This window comes from Styela clava, unplaced genomic scaffold, assembly GCF_964204865.1.
Source record: "Styela clava unplaced genomic scaffold, kaStyClav1.hap1.2 HAP1_SCAFFOLD_25, whole genome shotgun sequence".
In the NCBI taxonomy this organism is placed as follows: Eukaryota; Metazoa; Chordata; class Ascidiacea; order Stolidobranchia; family Styelidae; genus Styela; species Styela clava.
Window position 1 is genome coordinate 182,179 of NW_027556444.1, and position 7,004 is coordinate 189,182.

General features: G+C 36.4%; 1 long non-coding RNA gene across 1 annotated transcript; it reads left to right on the forward strand.

Annotated features, from left to right (window-relative positions):
* Positions 1–395: 395 nt before the first annotated feature.
* Positions 396–4,433, forward strand: LOC144418484 (uncharacterized). The gene is made up of 3 exons (XR_013473489.1): positions 396–450; positions 542–643; positions 783–4,433. It is a non-coding gene; the product is annotated as an uncharacterized LOC144418484 (long non-coding RNA).
* Positions 4,434–7,004: the final 2,571 nt, after the last annotated feature.

Here is a 7,004-nt window from a genome sequence, read left to right on the forward strand (position 1 = left end):
AGCTACTTGTAATGGTTCATTTATTGATGGATTAGATTGAAGTAGGCATTGTGCGAATTTTTCATCACTGAAATATCAGTACGTTTTGCTGTAATATGCGGCTTGACGGGTGGTCGATAAAAACCTACAAAATCGATGAGTAGTGAATGCGATTTTGGAACTTGGTCTGCGGCTGACAATCCATCTCGAACCTTCTCTAGTTACTGGTTTTGAGTTAGTAAATTAAGTATTAGGTCATTCAAAAAGATTCATTTGAAAAAATGATCTTCATTTAAGGTGTAAAATGTTTTAATCGTGGCGTTCCAAATATATTAGCAATGCACGTGGACTCCGACCACAACCACCCATAATTCCGTCTTTACACGTGTTCAATCTCTCTTGATTTCAACCTTGCAGGCGCACGGTCATTTCGGTCGAGTTCACGTTTGCTCCAGACGTTGACATGTAAAGGTAGTTATTTTATACTTGTTCTATACTACATACTCATTATACGTATTATTTTATACATATTTATAAAATATGCTTGCCTAAAATTTCACAGAACAATACAAGATTTTAGCCGTACTTGTTTTCCATGTCAGGACCAGGAATTCGAAAAAACATTGCAATTCTACAGAATGGTGAAAACAAGAACTTCAGCGAGGTACGACGATGAACTTCTTGTGACATTTATGTATTTTATTCGTATTACTTATCACTAAGTGTTGTAAAATATCCTTGATTTCTTGTGTTATGTTATTGATAAGAGTACTATAATATAGTACGCCGTGTTTTCATTTCAGGGTTTCAAGATACACGGTCTATAGAATTGCTGATGCATGAACGATGAATCTGAAGAATGGACCTACAAGATGAGTAAACACCATTTTACTAGGATAAGATTCAAGTTTATTATTATTTGTTGAGGGCGATAAGGCAAAATTTGTTGAGGGCGATATATTCAACAAATCAAAAATCTAGTGTTTTACTGGTATTTTAGTAGTGTTATATTGCTTTTATTTCTCATGCGCGCAATGGCAACGATGCTGTTATCCTGGTGCGGAGCTGTTGGTTGCTCAAGTTTAGCATTTACCGTATTTGACTTGTACGTGTGCTCCGTTTACGATTTTCAAACATATTGATATCAACCTTGTATTGCATCACGCTTGGAATGTGCTTACTTGGAACGACTTAAATCAGTTGTAAAGCGGACTCACGGCGACAAGTTTTTAGCTAAAATCTAATTTGTGTTTAGTGAGCCAATGGGCACCGTAGGCACCTGTAGCCTCGGCTATCTGTTAAGCTTGGCCAGAGTATGAATAGACCTAATAATATACAGCACTCGCCTTTAACCGACATATAGAATGCACGATTTGCTCACGTTTTGTCAATACCTAGTATCTGCGAAATACCCACATATTTCGTATCCATTGCAACATTGTTGATCGTATATGCGCGAGCATCTTTGAACGAACTCTTCGTTATTAAACGGTCCCTATACTATATTTTCTTGCCTTCCACGTGCATCCGTCATACTGATACCTACCTGGTATATTTTGATAATGACGCTACCGAAAGTAGAACTGATTATTTGTCTCAATCTCTACATCAAATACTGAACTTTCGGTTTCCTACATCTAATTTCATTTTGTCTTTCTGCATCTCTTGAATTGAAACATCCTATGAGTTTTACTGCAGTTTCCGATAATATATGCACAATACAATGTATACACTCCTATATCGATTCTATTTTGATTAACATTGAGAATATTACGGAATGTATAGGTTTTTTTTTCTATGCGAGTATAATAAATAAACAGTAGATAAATATTACAACGGGATTCATAATTGCAATATCAAGATTAATTTTGTTACACTTTTTTCCGCATGAATTGGGTTTATCTGGCGTTCCCAGAGAAAATAAGCTACACCGAGAAAGTGAAAATGACGTGTTGTCTTCGTGTAATTTGACTGGATAATAAGGAATAAAATTTAATACTGTATAAAGATTAGGTAAAAATATTCATTAATGAGGAATTGTATATTCGATAAAAATTGATCGCCCTGGCTTTGTCTATTGGTTTGCTCGAGAGTTTGGGGTGATCATTTATTACTTGCAAGAAGCCTAGTATTATCTAGGCCGTTGTATTTAAGAAATTCCTTCTCTCAGTTTTAGGGGAAAAGTATTTTGATAAAATAGACTGTCCAAACAGCAGGCAAAATGGGGAGATAAAGGCAAAGTAAGATTATAAATACCTGATAAACTTGACGTTTTAATGAAAGAGGGCATGGTAGGTAGTCTTTCACTTGGTGTGGGATAGCACCGATATCAGTGTCTGGTGTGCTATCTGTATTAGGTAAGGTTTGCTCACTTAATATTCGTTCTCGAATAAGGTAAACATGACTGATTGATCACGATATATTGTTGATATCGACGTATTTATAGAATCAATTTGAAAGTAAATTTACGACCTGGCGTGAAAGTTAAAAAAAAATGGATACCCTCATAAGCCTCTACATTCGAAAATACCTGTGGAATGTTTCATTGATATTGTCAATAAAGTGCACTGAAAGTCTGGTAGCATATTAACCTTGTAAAAAGAGGTTGTTAATAACGGTAACTTTTATACGTTAGCAACTATTTCGGTTGATATATCACCTTTTGTGATAGATGTTGTTCCCACCTAGAAATTGACTAAGTATCTTACAGGGGTAATGTTTAGACAAGAGCTTGGTATTAGTAGTTAGAATACTTTGGTTGATACTGCATACGCTGTCAAGGTATTAGTAGTTAGAATACTTTGATTGATACTGCATAAGCTGTCAATTTATTGGTTACCTCTAAAACCCTGTCAGTTTTAATCACCCGTCTATGTCCAGAGGATGGCCGTCTATAAGTTACTCTTGCCTTATTTCGAGTAGGAAGTGGTTTCCAAATCATCAATTTATCTGCTTTTAACGTGTGTACCCAATCTCCACAATATAAAACGATGGATTGGTCTATCATGATAGAATATTCGGTTTACTCAAATGTACCACAGAGAAAAAACAATTACTAAACCATTTAGTCGCTGATTTTCGACAAATATGTAAAAAGATTTGTATAATTGGAGGATAATTAATGTACTGTGTGGGCGCTCCGACCGGCCCCGCACCGCACGCCGCTCTTTTTTGGCTCATTTGAGTTTACTGTCTTTCGCTCTAACATGCCTTACCTAGGGTTAGGTTAGTATGCTTTCACGTGCAGTCCTTAACAGAGCATTGCTTAGTGGTTTGGGGTGTCTCTTTACTTACAATTTCTTAGCAATTGAATAAAATATTTAGTTCTGAGTCTATTTGGGTGAAAAAGATTACCTGTAACTGTATGATTTGGAAAAGCAGTTTTAATGGCAGACTATATGTTGAACCAATATATTCCATTATGTACTAAAAAAATGAGCAATGAATTTGCAGTATAACTTATATTGCAGCAGAGACTATTGTGTGTATTGCCGCTCTAGTACCCTATCTATACTCAAATGTTCTTAATGCGAATAGGAATTTCGAAATACGTTTCCTTCTAATTTTCCTGATATTGCATTATTCTGTAATCGAAGCTATGTTCAATGATTAGGGATGTCGAAATCGTGTCCGGATTCGATTACAGAATCGATTCTTTGCGGAATCGACTAGAGCAGCGGTTCCCAAACTATGGGTCGCGACCCACTGGTGAATCGCAAAAGAAATCTTAGTGGGTCGTGAAAAGATGTAGAAAGCTTTGGATAATTATACTGGTTATTAGGATCGGTAGCGACTGGAATATGTAAATCTTCAAAATAACAAAAGAAATTAAATTTAATTTGAATTCTAATCTGTGAAAGTTTCCTTTTTACGATCTTTTCGAAGGAAGAAAAGTTTGCTACACAAAAAATGACCATGTGGCTTTTTTACGCATAGCAGTTCCGTACACTGTACAGCACTTCTTACCGTGTTTTCCCGAAATTTAGACAGGATTTAAATTTATTTTCTTTTGAATAATATCACTATGGCTGTTTTTGAAAGAGGTCTTTTGTGTTCATTTATCAAAAATAAAATCACATTGTAGAAAAATCACAAGATTTAAAAAAAAAAAAAATTAAATTAAAGTTAAGTGGGTCGCCATAGGCTGTGGTAATAGATAATGGGTCCCAACTCGGAAAAGTTTGGGAACCACTGGACTAGAGGTTAAAATTTGGATTGCAAACAATGTGTAAAGTTTTGTGACCAGTCCCCCACATATATGTATAAACTTCTTTACTACTATGTTAGTTGCTACGACACCGCAAACTTTACTATATATACATGTATATTTCGCTAGAAGGCTTTTACGTTCATTTATTTCTAAAATCTTTGTGGGTTCTGAGGGATTTTTTTGTGCGAATTGGATACCAATACTACTTAGTTTTGGCACGTTTGTCCGTCCATATATTTGAACATCGCTCTCTTTGATTTCATATGGTATTGCTTAGGTGATTATGTTTTCTCGGTTAGATAGACGAGGAATCGAGATTCGGAATCGGAATCGAAAATTTAAGAATCGGATAAGAATACTTGAATAAGATACTCAGCATTCTTATCAATGATGCCTTACAATATTATGTGTTGTACCTTATCATTTACATCACCTTAAAATTGCTACCCTGGATTAAAAGAATAATTTAAAAGACTGACGTTTAAAAATAAACGGTTATGTATTATTTATAAATTCTTGTTCTTTTTCTAAATAAAACATACCGTTAGATTATGATAATATGATTATGATAATATTTATTTAGAACTTCCAATAAGTCTGGTTCATCGTCCGTAAGATATTATAAACTGACTGTAACAAGGTGGTCTTTTTGTCTAATCTTGTATTGTCGTAGACCAGGGGTCACCAACGCGTTGCCCGCGGGCACCAAGTCGCCCGCGAAGACCATATTAGTCGCCCGCAGGTCTGTTCCAAACTAAGCTTAATAAAGGCTCTTTTAAGTAAGCTACATCAATTATATTTTGTCCTGCTATTTTAGTATAAATCACACTTATATGGGAACTAGAAATGGCACTATATAAATTATTGTAACCATCAACCTTATTTTTATTTGACCTCAGTAATGTGACGGGCCAATTATGACATCACACTGACATCACTTTTCCTGTCCGTTGGTTAGCAGTAATAATACAATTATTGATTCCAAAGAAAAAAACATCATTTTCACGATGAATGGGAGGTGGATATATTTATACCACCATGAAAACAGCCTGCGTGTGTCTCATTAGTGGGGCGATTTTAGCGACGGCAAAGCGGAGAGATATTTCACATCTTGTCACGTAATCTTTCGCGCTAACTCTAACTACCCACTGGTCAGCACAGTACGGACAGAAAAAATATAGCGATTCAAATCATACAGTAATCCTATTTTACGAGACCATCGTTTGTTTCAACCTATCCTTTCGAATCAACATTTTTGACATAAATTCAGGATAGGAGATTTACATATTTATCCCGGGGGAGAAGATAGCCAATAGGACGGCTTAACCATATGATAAACCACGGCTTCTCGCCGGTTACCATTCGATGTCGGGTATGGAATTAGTTAGTTATTTGTTTCCGGAAGCCTGAACTTGATGGCGAAGGAAGCCTTAACCGACCAGCGGTTACGTGAACCACCCTACGGCGGCGAGGAGTCCAGCAATCCTTTTGCACATAACAATCCCCGCATGGGATTCTAACCTGCGAACCTAACGCTTAACACGATGGGCCATAGCACCGCGACTCACTCCATCAAGAACAAACATGGAACACGCCTCACTGATGAAAATATGCAAGACTCCATCAGAGTTACAGTGTCAAGTTACACGTCGGAGTATAATACTCTGCAACATTCGATAGTACAACTGTTAAGTCCATTTTATCTTAGACTTGTGCAGAGTGTTGAAAATCAATTTGAAAACACTCAGTTTTGAAATACAAGTGTAATTGATAGAAATTTGCTTGCAACGTTGAGATAATCGTTTGATTTCCTGAAGAATCCTAAAGTTTATTAGTGTCTATACTTCACTAAATACCAGTAATTATATCAATAATTGAAGCTTAATCGAGCAACTGATTTTTTTAGAAGTGTACATTGAACTGGTAGCCCGCAGCTCAATCTGTACCCAAAAAGTAGCCCTCGGCTTCGAAAAGGTTGGTGACCCCTGTGACGTAGACTCTATCCTGTCTTAGTTTCCATCAAAGTATCACCATTGCTCTTTGAATTGGTTCTATGGAAGCAACATCTTCAAAATAATCAGAGGTTAGGGATAAATAGTTGAAGGTTTCGTCTATGTCTCGTCCGGGGAAAATTGTTTTGCAATCCTATTTCTAAATTAAAACTGATTTTTCAATCATTATTGATCAAAGTTTCAAACCAACATTTGGGGCCTGATAGCATTTTGGTTGGTTGCATTTTGGTTGGTTGATTTGCATTTTGGTCGTTTGCACTTACAATATACCTTTTCTGATTCTGAATTGCTTGAATTACTTGCTTCACCTGACACGCAACTGAAATCTGCCGTCGAGTCATCACTACGTGCATTGTCATTTCGAACTTCGGCTTCAACTTGAACAGAACCATTTAAGGAGATGCCAGTTGTAGGCGACTTCTCTATTTTCATATTACCGTCGCGCATGATTCTATTGATTCGTTCTTCTGAAAAAGCTTAAACTAGAATATGCTTTAATATTTTGGCTGCGGGCTCTTGCCCATACTCATATGCGGCCGTCAACCCAGAAAATAATATTTAGTTATTCCTGATCATCTTTTGCACTCGTTATCTAAAATAATAGAAGATTGCCTATTTTACACAAACGGGTTTCCAATTAGCGCTCGACCATAACATACTAAGAATATATTTTACAATGTCATATATTCATTGAGTTATAACATCGCCTCATCTGCAAAATACCACATGTAGTCGTCTTGAATTACAAAGAGGCAAAAATCGTTTGACCACGGGAGAACAGAGGTCAAAACCAGTGGTTGCAA